The sequence below is a fragment of the Aquarana catesbeiana genome, linkage group LG12 (genome assembly GCF_042186555.1).
Source record: "Aquarana catesbeiana isolate 2022-GZ linkage group LG12, ASM4218655v1, whole genome shotgun sequence".
Classification (NCBI taxonomy): domain Eukaryota; kingdom Metazoa; phylum Chordata; class Amphibia; order Anura; family Ranidae; genus Aquarana; species Aquarana catesbeiana.
In genome coordinates, this window is record NC_133335.1 from 67,586,595 (window position 1) to 67,601,439 (window position 14,845).

Consider the following 14,845-nt stretch of genomic DNA (forward strand, 5'->3'; position numbering starts at 1 on the left):
AAACCAAGCTCCCCTGACCCTGTCCTGGTGCCATAGTCGCACAGGTACTCATTGATGGCCCTCTGCTGCGTGTGCAGCCGCTGCAGCATGGCCAACGTTGAGTTCCACCTGGTGGGCATGTCACAGATTAGGCGGTTCTTGGGCAGGTTAAACTCCTTTTGGAGGTCCGTCAGCCGAGCACTGGCATTATATGACCGGCGGAAATGCACACAGACTTTCCTGGCCTGCCTCAGGACATCCTGTAAGCCCGGGTACCTGCCCAAGAACCGCTGCACCACCAAGTTAAGGACGTGAGCCAAACAGGGCACATGGGTCATTTGTCCCTGTCGGAGGGCAGAGAGGAGGTTGGTGCCATTGTCGCAAACCACCATTCCTGCCTTAAGTTGGCGTGGCGTCAACCACCTCTGAACCTGCCCCTGCAGAGCTGACAGAACCTCTGCCCCAGTGTGGCTCCTGTCCCCCAAGCACACCAGCTCAAGCACCGCATGGCATCTTTTGGCCTGCGTACTTGCGTAGCCCCTTGAACGCCTACGGAGCACCGCTGGTTCCGAGGAAGAGGCCATGGAGGAAGAAGAAGAGGAGGGGGTGGAGGAGAGAGGTGTGTCACAATCAGCATTTTGGAGGCGTGGTGACGGAACAACCTCCAACACTACTGCACCTTGTCCTGCATCCTTCCCAGCTGCCAGCAGAGTCACCCAATGCGCCGTGAAACTTAGGTAACGTCCCTGTCCATGCCTGCTGGACCATGAGTCAGCGGTAATATGCACCTTACCGCTGACCGCCCTGTCCAGCGAGGCATGGACATTGCCTTCCACATGCCGGTAGAGAGCCGGAATCGCCTTCCGTGAGAAAAAGTGGCGTTTGGGTACCTGCCACTGAGGAACCGCACATTCCACAAACTCACGGAAGGGGGCAGAGTCTACCAGCTGAAAAGGCAGCAGTTGAAGTGCTAGCAATTTTGCCAAGCTAGCATTCAACCGCTGGGCATGTGGATGGCTGGGAGCAAACTTCTTTCGGCGGTGCAGCAGCTGGGGCAGGGAAATTTGCCTGGTACAATCTGACGTCGGTGTACCAAAAGCAGATTGCCCACAAGTACTTGGCTGTGACACACCTAATTCTACACCTTCATTCCTCTCACTGCAGGTCTCAGAGAGGACTGAAGGTCTAGTGGGGTTGGAAATCTCAGCTGATGAGGAGCAAGGAGAGATCCTCTTTGTTCTTTGGTGTGGGTCTTTTAGATACGCTTGCCAACGAACTGCATGGCAGGTCAACATATGTCTGGTCAAGCATGTGGTACCCAAGCGGGAGATGTTTTGGCCACGCGAGATACGCTTGAGACATATGTTGCAAATAGCAGCGGTGCGATCTGATGCACTCGTCTCAAAAAAGGCCCACACCAAAGAACTTTTTGAATAACGCGCAGAGACTGCAGCGCCCTGCACATGTGGAGCTTTGGGGTGTGATGCAGTCAATGTGCTGCCCTTAGGCTGGCCCCTGGAGGGCATCCTGCCTCGTTGGTGATGTGCTGCCGCCTCCTCCTCCTCCTCCTCCTCCTCCTCTCTCCTATCAGGCACCCACGTTGAGTCAGTGACCTCATCATCCCCTCCCTCCTCATCACTGGAGCAAACCTGGCAGTATGCTGCAGCAGGGGGAGCATGACTGCCAGATTGCTGTCCTTCTTGGGCACCCCCTCTGTCCGCGCTCATGTTACTGCCTTCATCGAGCTCAGTATCGTCATCAGAGCCTTCCAAACGCTGGGCATCCTCCTGGAGCATGTACCCAACACTGTGGTCAAACAGTTCGAGGGAATCCTCATGAGGACATGGTGGAGCTAGGGAAGGAGTCACTGATGACATTGAGCTGAGGGAAGAGGCCGCTGCTTTGCCAGACAAAGCACCCTGGGCATGGGTGAGAGAGGATGAGGAGGATGAGGACGGCTTGGTCATCCACTCGACCAAGTCTTCCGCATGTTGCGGCTCAACACGGCCAGCTGCCGAAAAAAAGGCCAAGCGTGTCCCATGGCCACGTGCTGATGAGGATGCACCGTCTCCACGACCAGCACTAGACACAGAGCCTGCTTGCCCTCTCTTATTGGCTTGTGACTGTCTGCCTCTCCTTCTTGGCCTTCCAGACATACTAATGGCCTGTAGCTGCACTAAGCTGGGATAGAACACCTGTAATTTTCTTCAAGTAGCTTTATATACTGTAACCAGACAAGCCTGCCTGTCAGTAGGAAGATAACAGGAATGGATCTAGCTGAACACTGTGAGCAGGACGCACTGTACTAAATGTAAATAGTCTAGCTGCCTGACCGTGGTACTAATAGGATCAAATAGAACACCTGTAATTTTCTTCAGGTAGCTTTATATACTGTAACCAGACAAGCCTGCCTGTCAGTAGGAAGATAACAGGAACGGATCTAGCTGTACACTGTGAGCAGGACGCACTGTACTAAATGTAAATAGTCTAGCTGCCTGACCGTGGTACTAATAGGATCAAATAGAACACCTGTAATTTTCTTCAGGTAGCTTTATATACTGTAACCAGACAAGCCTGCCTGTCAGTAGGAAGATAACAGGAACGGATCTAGCTGAACACTGTGAGCAGGACGCACTGTACTAAATGTAAATAGTCTAGCTGCCTGACCGTGGTACTAATAGGATCAAATAGAACACCTGTAATTTTCTTCAGGTAGCTTTATATACTGTAACCAGACAAGCCTGCCTGTCAGTAGGAAGATAACAGGAACGGATCTAGCTGTACACTGTGAGCAGGACGCACTGTACTAAATGTAAATAGTCTAGCTGCCTGACCGTGGTACTAATAGGATCAAATAGAACACCTGTAATTTTCTTCAGGTAGCTTTATATACTGTAACCAGACAAGCCTGCCTGTCAGTAGGAAGATAACAGGAACGGATCTAGCTGAACACTGTGAGCAGGACGCACTGTACTAAATGTAAATAGTCTAGCTGCCTGACCGTGGTACTAATAGGATCAAATAGAACACCTGTAATTTTCTTCAGGTAGCTTTATATACTGTAACCAGACAAGCCTGCCTGTCAGTAGGAATTTAACATAAACGGATCTAGCTGAACACTGTGAGCAGGACGCACTGCACTAAATGTAAATAGTCTAGAAGATAACAGGAACGGATCTAGCTGAACACTGTGAGCAGGACGCACTGCACTAAATGTAAATAGTCTAGAAGATAACAGGAACGGATCTAGCTGAACACTGTGAGCAGGACGCACTGCACTAAATGTAAATAGCAGGAACGGATCTAGCTGAACACTGTGAGCAGGACGCACTGCACTAAATGTAAATAGTCTAGAAGATAACAGGAACGGATCTAGCTGAACACTGTGAGCAGGACGCACTGCACTAAATGTAAATAGCAGGAACGGCTCTAGCTGAACACTGTGCGCAGGACGCACTGCACTAAATGTAAATAGCAGGAACGGATCTAGCTGAACACTGTGAGCAGGACGCACTGCACTAAATGTAAATAGCAGGAACGGATCTAGCTGAACACTGTGAGCAGGACGCACTGCACTAAATGTAAATAGCAGGAACGGATCTAGCTGAACACTGTGAGCAGGACGCACTGCACTAAATGTAAATAGCAGGAACGGATCTAGCTGAACACTGTGAGCAGGACGCACTGCACTAAATGTAAATAGCAGGAACGGATCTAGCTGAACACTGTGAGCAGGACGCACTGCACTAAATGTAAATTGCAGGAACGGATCTAGCTGAACACTGTGAGCAGGACGCACTGCACTAAATGTAAATAGTCTAGAAGATAACAGGAACGGATCTAGCTTAACACTGTGAGCAGGACGCACTGCACTAAATGTAAATAGCAGGAACGGATCTAGCTGAACACTGTGAGCAGGACGCACTGCATTAAATGTAAATAGTCTAGATAGAAGATAACAGGAACGGATCTAGCTAAACTGAATACAGTGTATATATATATATGCAACACCTGGGATGCATATATATACACAATACACTGTAAGTGCAGCTAACTGACTGACTGTTCTGCCTAATCTATCTAACTCAAATCAAATGACACTGTCTCTCTCTCTCTCTATCTCTCAGCACACCGGAACACACACTACACAGGGCCGCCGTGCAGGCGGCCTTATATAGTGTGGGGTGTGTACTAAATCCCCTGAGCCATAATTGGCCAAAGCCACCCTGGCTTTGGCCAATTACAGCTCTCTCTACTGACGGCGCTGTGATTGGCCAAGCATGCGGGTCATAGTGCATGCTTGGCCAATCATCAGCCAGCAATGCACTGCGATGCCGCAGTGAATTATGGGCCGTGACGCGCCACACGAATTTAGCGCGAACGGCCCATAACGTTCGCAATTCGGCGAACGATCGAACAGCCGATGTTCGAGTCGAACATGGGTTCGACTCGAACACGAAGCTCATCCCTACATGACAGGTATCTGTTTACGCGCCATAACATGATCTTTCACATTATACAAATGTTACTGGTTTTTTTTGTATTCATGAAAGTATATTTCTTCCAAAAAATTGCATTTGAAAGGCCGCAGTGCGACACATAATATTGCAACAGTCGCCATTTTATTCTCTAGGGTCTCTGCTAAAAATGATATACAGTGTCTCACAAAAGTGAGTACACACCTCATATTTTTGTAAATATGTTATTATATCTGTTCATGTGACATCAGTGAAGAAATTACACTTTGCTACAATGTAAAGTAGTGAGTGTACAGCTTGTATAACAGTGTAAATTTGCTGTGCCCTCAAAATAATTCAAACACACAGCCATTAATATCTAAACCGCTGGCAACAAAAGTGAGTACACCCCTAGGTGAAAATGTCCAAATTGGTCCCAATTAGCCATTTTCCCTCCCCGGTGTCATGTGACTCGTTAGTGTTACAAGGTCTCAGGTGTGAATGGGGAGCAGGTGTGTTAAATTTGGTGTTATCGCTCTCATACTGGTCACTGGAAGTTCAACGTGGTACCTCATGGCAAAGAACTCTGAGGATCTGAAAAAAAAGAATTGTTGCCCTACATAAAGATGGCCTAGGCTATAAGAAGATTGCCAAGACCCTGAAACTGAGCTGCAGCACAGTGGCCAAGACCATACAGCAGTTTAACAGGACAGGTTCCACTCAGAACAGGCCTCGCCGTGGTTGACCAAAGGAGTTGAGTGCACGTGCTCAACATCATATCCAGAGGTTGTCTTTGGGAAATAGTCATATGAGTACTGCCAGCATTGCTGCAGAGGTTGAAGGGGTGGGGGGTCAGCCTGTCAGTGCTCAGACCATACGCTGCACACTGCATCAAATTGGTCTGCATTGCTGTTGTCCCAGAAGGAGGCCTCTTCTAAAGAGGATGCACAGTCAGCCCACAAACAGTTTGCTGAAGACAAGCAGACTAAGGACATGGATGACTGTAACCATGTCCTGTGGTCTGATGAGACCAAGATAAACTTATTTGGTTTAGATGTGTGTCAAGCGTGTGTAGTGGCAACCAGGTGAGGAGTACAAAGACAAGTGTGTCTTGCCTACAGTTAAGCATGGTGGTGGGAGTGTCATGGTCTGGGGCTGCATGAGTGCTGCCGGCACTGGGAGCAGTTCATTGAGGGAACCATGAATGCCAACATGTACTGGGACATACTGAAGCAGAGCAAGATCCCCTCCCTTCGGAGACTGGGCCGCAGGGCAGTATTCCAACATGATAACGACCCCAAACACACCTCCAAGACAACCACTGCCTTGCTAAAGAAGCTGAGGGTAAAGCTGATGGACTGGTCAAGCATGTCTCCAGACCTAAACCCTATTGAGCATCTGTGGGGCATCCTCAAAAGGAAGATGGAGGAGTGCAAGGTCTCTAACATCCACCAGCTCCGTGATATCGTCATGGAGGAGTGGAAGAGGACTCCAGTGGCAATCAGTGAAGCTCTGGTGAACTCCATGACCAAGGGGGTTAAGGCAGTGCTGGAAAATAATGGTGGCAACACAAAATATTTACACTTTGGGCGCAATTTGGACATTTTCACTTAGGGGTGTACTCACTTTTATTGCCAGTGGTTTAGACATTAATGGATGTGTGTTGAGTTATTTTGAGGGGACAGCAAGTTTACACTGTTATACAAGATGTACACTCACTACTTTACATTGTAGCAAAGTGTCATTTCTTCAGTGTTGTCACATGAAAAGATATAATAAAATATTTACAAAAATGTGAGGGGTGTACTCACTTTTGTGAGATACTGTATATAATTGGGGGTTTCCAGATAATTTTCTAGCAAAAAATACCAATGTTAACTTGTGAGCAACAAATGTCAGAAAAAGGCTTAGGCACAAAGGGGTTAATGTGGTGGAAAGAATTTTCCTTATGCGGTCATTGGGAAGAATCCCTCTTACAGGTAGCTACAAAGGTCATTGTTGTCCATGGTTGCTTATCTTATGCCGTGTACACACGGTCGGACTTTTCGGCTACAAAAGTCCGACAGCCCGTCCAACAGACTTTCGACGGACTTGCGGCAGACTTTCTAACGAACGGACTTGCCTACATACGATCACACAAAAGTCCGACGAATTCGTACGTGATGACATACACCGGACTAAAATAGGGAAGTTGATAGCCAGTAGCCAATAGCTGACCTAGCGTGGGTTTTTGTCCGTCGGACTAGCATACAGACGAGCGGATTTCTGGGTCCGGCGGAGTTACGACGTAAAGATTTGAAGCATGTTTCAAATCTAAAGTCCGTCAGATTTGCGGCTGAAAAAGTCAGCTGAAAGTCCGGGGAAGCCCACACACGATCGGATTGTCAGCCAGTTTTGGTCCGTCGGCATCCGTCTGACTTTTGTAGACGAAAAGTCCGACCGTGTGTATGCGGCATGAGAGTCAGAAACTTCTCATTGCTCAAGGAAGCCTTAAGAGAATTAAGGTAATTTTTTTTTTGCAGATTCCTACTTACCTAGGTGGATGCAGCATCGGTCCAAAGCTGCACCTGTCTCCCGATGCCTCTGCACTGAAAACCGAGCTATCGAACATCGCCGATCGCTCGATTTTCACAACTCTGTGAGCAGAGAGCTGCTGACTGTCAGTCACCGCTCTCTGCTCTTCTCCCTCCTTGCTAACACTTGCTGAGAGGCTGAGCCGGGTGTCAGTCCAGATACCTGGCGGATCCAGACTCCGTGGTCGGGATGACAAGGTGCCTGGACTGATTACAGTGACAGCAGCAGAGAGCGCACTTCAGCCCGCTCTCTGCTGAAAACGGGTCACAGGAATGCAAAACGAACTGCACTCCTGTGATCCACCTGTTAGTACTTAGACTCCGCACCTCAGGTGAGCCTGCGTCATCTGCCAGGGTGATTGCCTGTGTACCTCTCCTGCTGGTCGGTGATATTCCTGCAACTGCTATAGCAATTGGTCTTCAAGCTTGACCCCTGATCGTGACACCGCCTGGAAAGATTGTTTCTGAAATTGCATGTACTTATTGTGGGTATATATAGTGCTTTGGGGATTTGCAGGTTTAGAGGTCAACCAGTTCCCATTCAATAATAACAAAAAGATGTGTAAATAATAACGCTGATTGGAAACTAGTGACACATCAAAGCGGCGCTATCCTTAATCAGAAATAAAGACTGATAAATGGAAAATGTCTCTGCTGTCAGTCCACACTGGAGAACTTGTGCACAGTCAGATATATTGGAAATCAGTATGGGGTCTTCGGCTGGATGTATAGAGAGTGTGTGTGACAGATTGGATGGGTACACCATTCACCAAATGTTGTATCACCTTGTGCAACACACACCCCCACAAGGGGTTCAAACTTACCAGAACCCGAGGGTTAATCAGCCTTAGAAAGCTTCCTCTATCCGATCATTCCTGGGGCCCTTAAAGGTAAGTGGTTAAACACCACCAGCAGCATCCACATGTAGGAAAGAGACTCCACATAGTCCAATACTGTTTAGATAATTTATTTATAAAACCAATGAAAATAAAAACCACAAATCTCTTGTTACAAATTCGTTCCACTAGCTGCTCTATAGCTCTGTTAGTTGGAGATACCCAGGGCCGGATTAACATAGGGGCTGATGGAGCTGCAGCTCCAGGCCCCTGCCTTAAAATCGGCCCTCCCAGTCAGCAGTATAAGCCTGATTTCTCATGTCCATAAACTTCTCTGGGACAGGAGAAGCTGTGTGTAAATGTAGGGGTGTCTGGCTGCATCTGTGTTGGCTCACTGTGGTTATTACAGTGTCACAGTGCACAGTTCCCCCCCTACACAAATGACTCTGCCTTCCCCCTCCCCTCTCTCCTCTCTCTGTGTGCAGTGAAGGAGCCGTGTGGGCTGGGAAACAGAGCAACTACAGCCGGTAGATAGAAGGTGAACACATATCTGAGTGATAAACTTCTGACCATCCAAGTGTGAGCTCAGTGACTGGACTCTTATCTCCTTTCTCTCCCCCTCTTTTACCTTTATCTTCAGCAATGGCTGTTATAACTGCAGTCAATATGTAGACTCGGCTCCTTGTGCTTTTAGGTGGGTTCACACTGCTTTGCTGTGTTTTGGCCCATTGCTGGTGTATCCGCAGTTTTCCTGCGTTTTACCCACAGTCCTATTGATTTCTAAACTGCAGATACACAAGCAGTGCGCCCAAACTGCAGCAAACCAGTGTGAGCCCAAAGGCTGTACACACCCCCCTCTATAGAACTTGGTCTGATCAATACTCCTGGCATTCATTTTACACACAACCATACCATCCCAGATCAGGAGGGGTGGGGGCTCCAGGGATTTGTTTGACTATGCAGGTCCTGTCCCTTCTACCCATCCTGGAAGAGTCCTGGAGGGAGTGGCAGGCTGCTGGTGGCAAGTGACACGCTGTATCTGGTGACAGGTTGTCAGTGGCAAGTGGCACACTGTATCTGGTGGCAGGCTGCTAGTGGCAAGTGGCACACTGTATCTGGTGGAAGGCTGCTGGTGGTAAGTGACACACTGTATCTGGTGGTAGGCTGTGGTTGGCAAGTGACACGCTGTATCTGGTGACAGGCTGTCAGTGGCAAGTGGCGCACTGTATCTGGTGGCAGGCTGCTGGTGGCAAGTGGCACACTATCTGATGGAAGGCTGCTGGTGGTAAGTGACACACTGTATCTGGTGGTAGGCTGTGGTTGGCAAGTGGCACACTGTATCTGGTGGCAGGCTGCTGGTTTCAAGTGGCACACTATCTGGTGGCAAGTGGCACACTGTATCTGGTGGTAGGCTGTGGTTGGCAAGTGGCACACTGTATCTGGTGGCAGGCTGCTGATGGCAAGTGGCACACTATCTGGTGGAAGGCTGCTGGTGGTAAGTGACACACAGTATCTGGTGGTAGGCTATGGTTGGCAAGTGGCACACTGTATCTGGTGGCAGGCTGCTGGTGGCAAGTGGCACACTATCTGGTGGCAAGTGGCAGACTGTATCTGGGGTCAGGCTGCTGGTGGCAAGTGACACGCTGTATCTGGTGACAGGCTGTCAGTGGCAAGTGGCACACTGTATCTGGTGGCAGGCTGCTAGTGGCAAGTGGCACACTGTATCTGGTGGCAGGCTGCTGGTGGAAAGTGGCACACTATCTGGTGGAAGGCTGCTGGTGGTAAGTGACACACTGTATCTGGTGGTACGCTGTGGTTGGCAAGTGGTGGCAAGTGGCACACTGTATCTGGTGGCAGGCTGCTGGTGGCAAGTGGCACACTATCTGGTGGCAAGTGGCACACTGTATCTTGTGGCAGGCTGCTGGTGGCAAGTGGCACACTGTATCTGGTGGCAGGCTGCTGGTGGCAAGTGGCACACTATCTGGTGGAAGGCTGCTGGTGGTAAGTGACACACTGTATCTGGTGGTAGGCTGTGGTTGGCAAGTGGCACACTGTATCTGGTGGCAGGCTGCTGGTTTCAAGTGGCACACTATCTGGTGGCAAGTGGCACACTGTATCTGGTGGTAGGCTGTGGTTGGCAAGTGGCACACTGTATCTGGTGGCAGGCTGCTGGTGGCAAGTGGCATACTGTATCTGGTGGCAGGCTGCTGGTGGCAAGTGGCACACTATCTGGTGGAAGGCTGCTGGTGGTAAGTGACACACTGTATCTGGTGGTAGGCTGTGGTTGGCAAGTGGCACACTGTATCTGGTGGCAGGCTGCTGGTGGCAAGTGGCACACTATCTGGTGGCAAGTGGCACACTGTATCTGGGGTCAGGCTGCTGGTGGCAAGTGACACGCTGTATCTGGTGACAGGCTGTCAGTGGCAAGTGGCACACTGTATCTGGTGGCAGGCTGCTAGTGGCAAGTGGCACACTATCTGGTGGAAGGCTGCTGGTGGTAAGTGACACACTGTATCTGGTGGTAGGCTGTGGTTGGCAAGTGGCACACTGTATCTGGTGGCAGGCTGCTGGAGGCAAGTGGCACACTGTATCTGGTGGCAGGCTGTGGTTGGCAAGTGGCACAATGTATCTGGTGGCAGGCTGCTGGTGGCAAGTGGCACACTGTATCTGGTGGCAGGCTGCTGGTGGCAAGTGGCACACTGTATCTGATGGCAGGCTGCTGGTGGCAAGTGGCACACTATCTGGTGGAAGGCTACTGGTGGTAAGTGACACACTGTATCTGGTGGTAGGCTGTGGTTGTATGGCTGTATCTGATGGAAGGCTGCTGGTGGCAAGTGGCACACTGTATCTGGTGGCAGGGAGCTGGTGGCAAGTGGCACACTGTATCTGGTGGCAAGTGGCACAATGTATCTGGTGGCAGGCTGCTGGTGGCAAGTGGCACAATGTATCTGGTGACAGGCTGCTGGTGGCAAGTGACACACTGTATCTGGTGGCAGGCTGCTGGTGGCAAGTGGCACAATGTATCTGGTGGCAAGTGGCACACTGTATCTAGTGGCAGTCTGCTGGTGGCAAGTGGCACACTGTATCTGGTGACAGGCTGTCGGTAGCAAGTGGCACACTGTATCTGGTGACAGGCTGTGGTTGGCAAGTGGCGCACTGTATCTGGTGAAAGGCTGCTGTTGGCAAGTGGCACACTGTATCTGGTGGCATGCTGCTGGTGGCAAGTGGCCCACTGTATCTGGTGGCAGGCTGCTGGTGGCAATTGGCACATTGTATCTGGTGGCAGGCTGCTGGTGGCAAGTGGCACACTGTATCTGTGGCAGGCTGTGGGTAGCAAGTGGCACACTGTATCTGGTTGCAAGTGGCACACTGTATCTGGTGGCAAGTGGCACACTGTATCTGGTGGCAGGCTGCTGGTGGCAAGTGACATGCTGCATCTAGCGGCAGGCAACTGTGGAAACTGATACGCTACATCTGGTGGCAGGCTATGGGTGGCAAGTGACAAGCTGCATCTGGTGGCAAGTGACAAGCTCAGGTCCCACTGATTCTGCATCATGGTGAGTTGAACTATTTCACTATATATTACAATGTAGTAACTGAAATAATGGAATTTGATCATCCTGACACCATATCAAGCATGGTGTCAGGATGATTGATTTTATGTACTAACACCAGCCATTTGCCTGACAAATCACCTCCACTGCCAATTTCCCCGCCAACCCTGAGACTACATCCCCCACCCTCATCTTTTTTTGGGAAGAGGGGGTTGTCTCTGAATGACAGTTTGGAAATGTGGTCTCCCTATGTTGCTGCTGGTGAGAGACCGCATAGCAGGTGGTATTGGTGGTGTTGCTGCTGCTCAGAGGCTGCACAGCTGATATTACTGGTGAGAGTTTATTTAATTTGTTTTAGCGAAAAATTGTTTGCATTTTCATTTTGTTTCCATAAAAAGGCCCACCAAAATCCTCAGCACCAGGCCCATGATGCTCTTAATCTGGCCCTGATCCTTCCTGAGGACTGGTGCCCAGAACTGGACAGCATACTCCAGGTGAGGCCAGACCAGAGTCTTGTAGAGTGGGAGAATTATCGTTTTATCTCTGGAGTAGTTAATCCCCTTTCTAATGCATGCCAATATTCTGTTTGCTTTGTTAGCAGCAGCTTGACATTGCATGCTATTGCTGAGCCTGTCATCTACTAGGACCTCCAGGTCCTTTTCCATCCTGGATTCCCCCAGAGGTTCACCCCCTAGTGAGTAGATTGCATTCATTATTTTGCCACCCAAATGCATTATTTTACATTTTGGTCTAATTCCCAGGGGTGCATTTTGGCCCTTTTTTAAATATTGATGCTACATAGGCTTCTCTCCAATCAGCTGGTATCATTCCAGTCAATAGACGTTCAGTAAAAATTAAGAACAATGGCCTGGCAATTACTTGACTCTCTGTCTTCTGTTACCCATGAGGGTGCTTCCTGTGATGTGTCATGAGGACAAACACTGCAGTTTTGGTTACTGTAGCCCCCCGATTCCCTTGTGAAGACTGAGGGGAAGAATAATTCAATACCTTTGCCATCTCCCCATCCTTTGTAACCAGATGTCCTTCCCCATTCTTTATGGGGCCAATATGGTCTGTCCTCCCTTTTTTACTGTTTATATACTTAAAGAATTTTTGGGGATTTTTTTTTGCTCTCTTCTGCTATGTGTCTTTCGTGTTCTATCTTAGCTGCCCTAATTGCACCCTTACATATCTTGTTGCATTCTTTGTAAAGTCTGAATGCTGATGATGATCCCTCAGCCTTGTATTTTTTTGAAGGCCTTCTCCTTTGCTTTTATATGCATTTTTACATTAGAGTTAGGCCATCCTGGACTTTTGTTCACTTTTTAAAATGTATTTCCCAATGGGATGCACTGGCTAATGCCCTTATTTAATATGCTCTTTAAGCAAACCCATCTCTCCTCCGTGTTCATTGTTTCTAAGATTTTATCCCAATTTAAAGCTTTTAGCAAGGTTCGTAGTTTAGGGAAGTTGGCTCTTTTGAGATTCAGAGTCTTTGTGTTCCCCTTGTGTTTCTTATTTGTGAGATTTTATACTGAAGCCAATTGACCTGTGATCGCTAAAGCCCACTGTTGGCTGACATCGCACCACATGGTCGGGATCTGCCCAGAAGCCTGGACTGACAGCTGGCTCAGCCTCTCAGCAAGTCACAGAGTCATGGCTCTCTGCTCAAAGCGGAAGGGTTGAACTGAGCGATCAGCGGTGTTTGATCGCTCAATTCTCGGTCTTAGAGGTGGCAGGGGACAGTTGCAACTGGGATTGGTGCTGCAGCCATCTAGCTAAGTATAATTATTTTTATTGAGATTTCCAATGTTCTCTTTTAAACTGACTTAGTGGTATGCTTCATTCCTCAAATGCCCGTTTTTGCTTGTTTAATTCTTTGGCTGCAGTGCTGTTTATGCATTTTTTGCAAGCATGGTAAAAAAAATAATTTTAGGCCTGAAGATTTGTTAAAACCCTCAAACATTATGTATACTCTGAAAGCAGAGACCATGCAGAGTAAAACAGTGGTTTTCCAAACATAGATTTCCAGTAAAAACATGACAAAATTAACCACTTCAATACTGGACACTTTCACTCGCTTCCTACCCAGGGCAATTTTTAGATTCCAGGGTTGTCACATTTTAAATGACAATCACTCAGATATGCAACACTGTACCCAAATTACATTTTTAGCATTTTTTTGAGCCAGACAGAGCTTTCTTTTGGTGGTATTTAATCATCCCTGTTTTTTTTTTTTCTTTGCTATATACAGTATATGAAAAAATACCAAACATTTTGGAAAAAACAAGTTTTTCTTAGTTTCCGTTACAAAATTTTGCAACCAAGTAAACTTTCTTGATACATTTAGGCCAAAGTTGAATCTGCTAAATTTCTTTGGTTCAAAAGAACCCCAAATCAGTGTATTTTATTTAGTTTGTGTGAAAGTGATAGAGTCTGCAAACTACAGTACAAATATTTGAAAATTGAGGCCCTAAAATGTCAGGACAGTACACATATTCCCCAATGACCCTTTTTTGGAAAGTAGACTCATCAAGGTATTTAGTAAGAAGCATGGTGAACTTTATGAAGTTGTAATTTTTTTCCCAACAGTTCTTTGTAAAATGAAGACATTAAATACAATTTCTAATTTTTTTTTCACAAAAAATTTTTAATTTAACAAGTTATTTCTCACACAAACACATCATACTGGCAATTACACCCCTCCCTAATAGGGGACATGTGTGAGACTTTTTCACAGCCGAGATGCATAGAGTGGTCTAAAATCCAAGCAGCATAAATTACAGATCTAATTTCCTGACTACCCACATCCAATTCGCAATAGTGTAAACGTAGTCTTACTGTTAGATGGTTTAAATCAGAAAGGTAAAAAGATCCAAAAGAATGGGGCCTTCTGTACTCTATGAAAGGGATTGTGTCTGAGGGCCCAATTTGACTTTTGCCCAGGGTCCTAATTTATCTTGGGAGTGGACGGTGAGCAAAGTATACAGAATGGTTTAATGTCACTCACATGTCTCCAGATACAACAAGCACCTTAATAAGAAAAAAGTTCAGAGCGAGGAGGTAGACCAAGCCCTTCATTTAGGTGAAACATGTACATTGAATTTACCTTCCACTGTGATAAACACAACTAAAGGGAACCTAAAAACAAAGACGTCCTATATCATATCCATAACTAGCTATGTTGTTAAGACTCAAAACTAAAAAAAAATGTATTTAAAATGATATCTCCTAGAATAGAGCTTTGCTTGAATATGTTAATCAATATAAGACTGCTTGTGTGGGATTTATGAGAAGACTGATACACATAAATGATTCCTACCAGATCATATGTGATCTGGTAGGAATCACCCTTATACAGTTGTGCTCGTAAGTTTTCATACCCTCGCAGGACTTATGATTTCTTGGCCATTTTTCAGAGAATATGAACACAAAAACTTTGACTC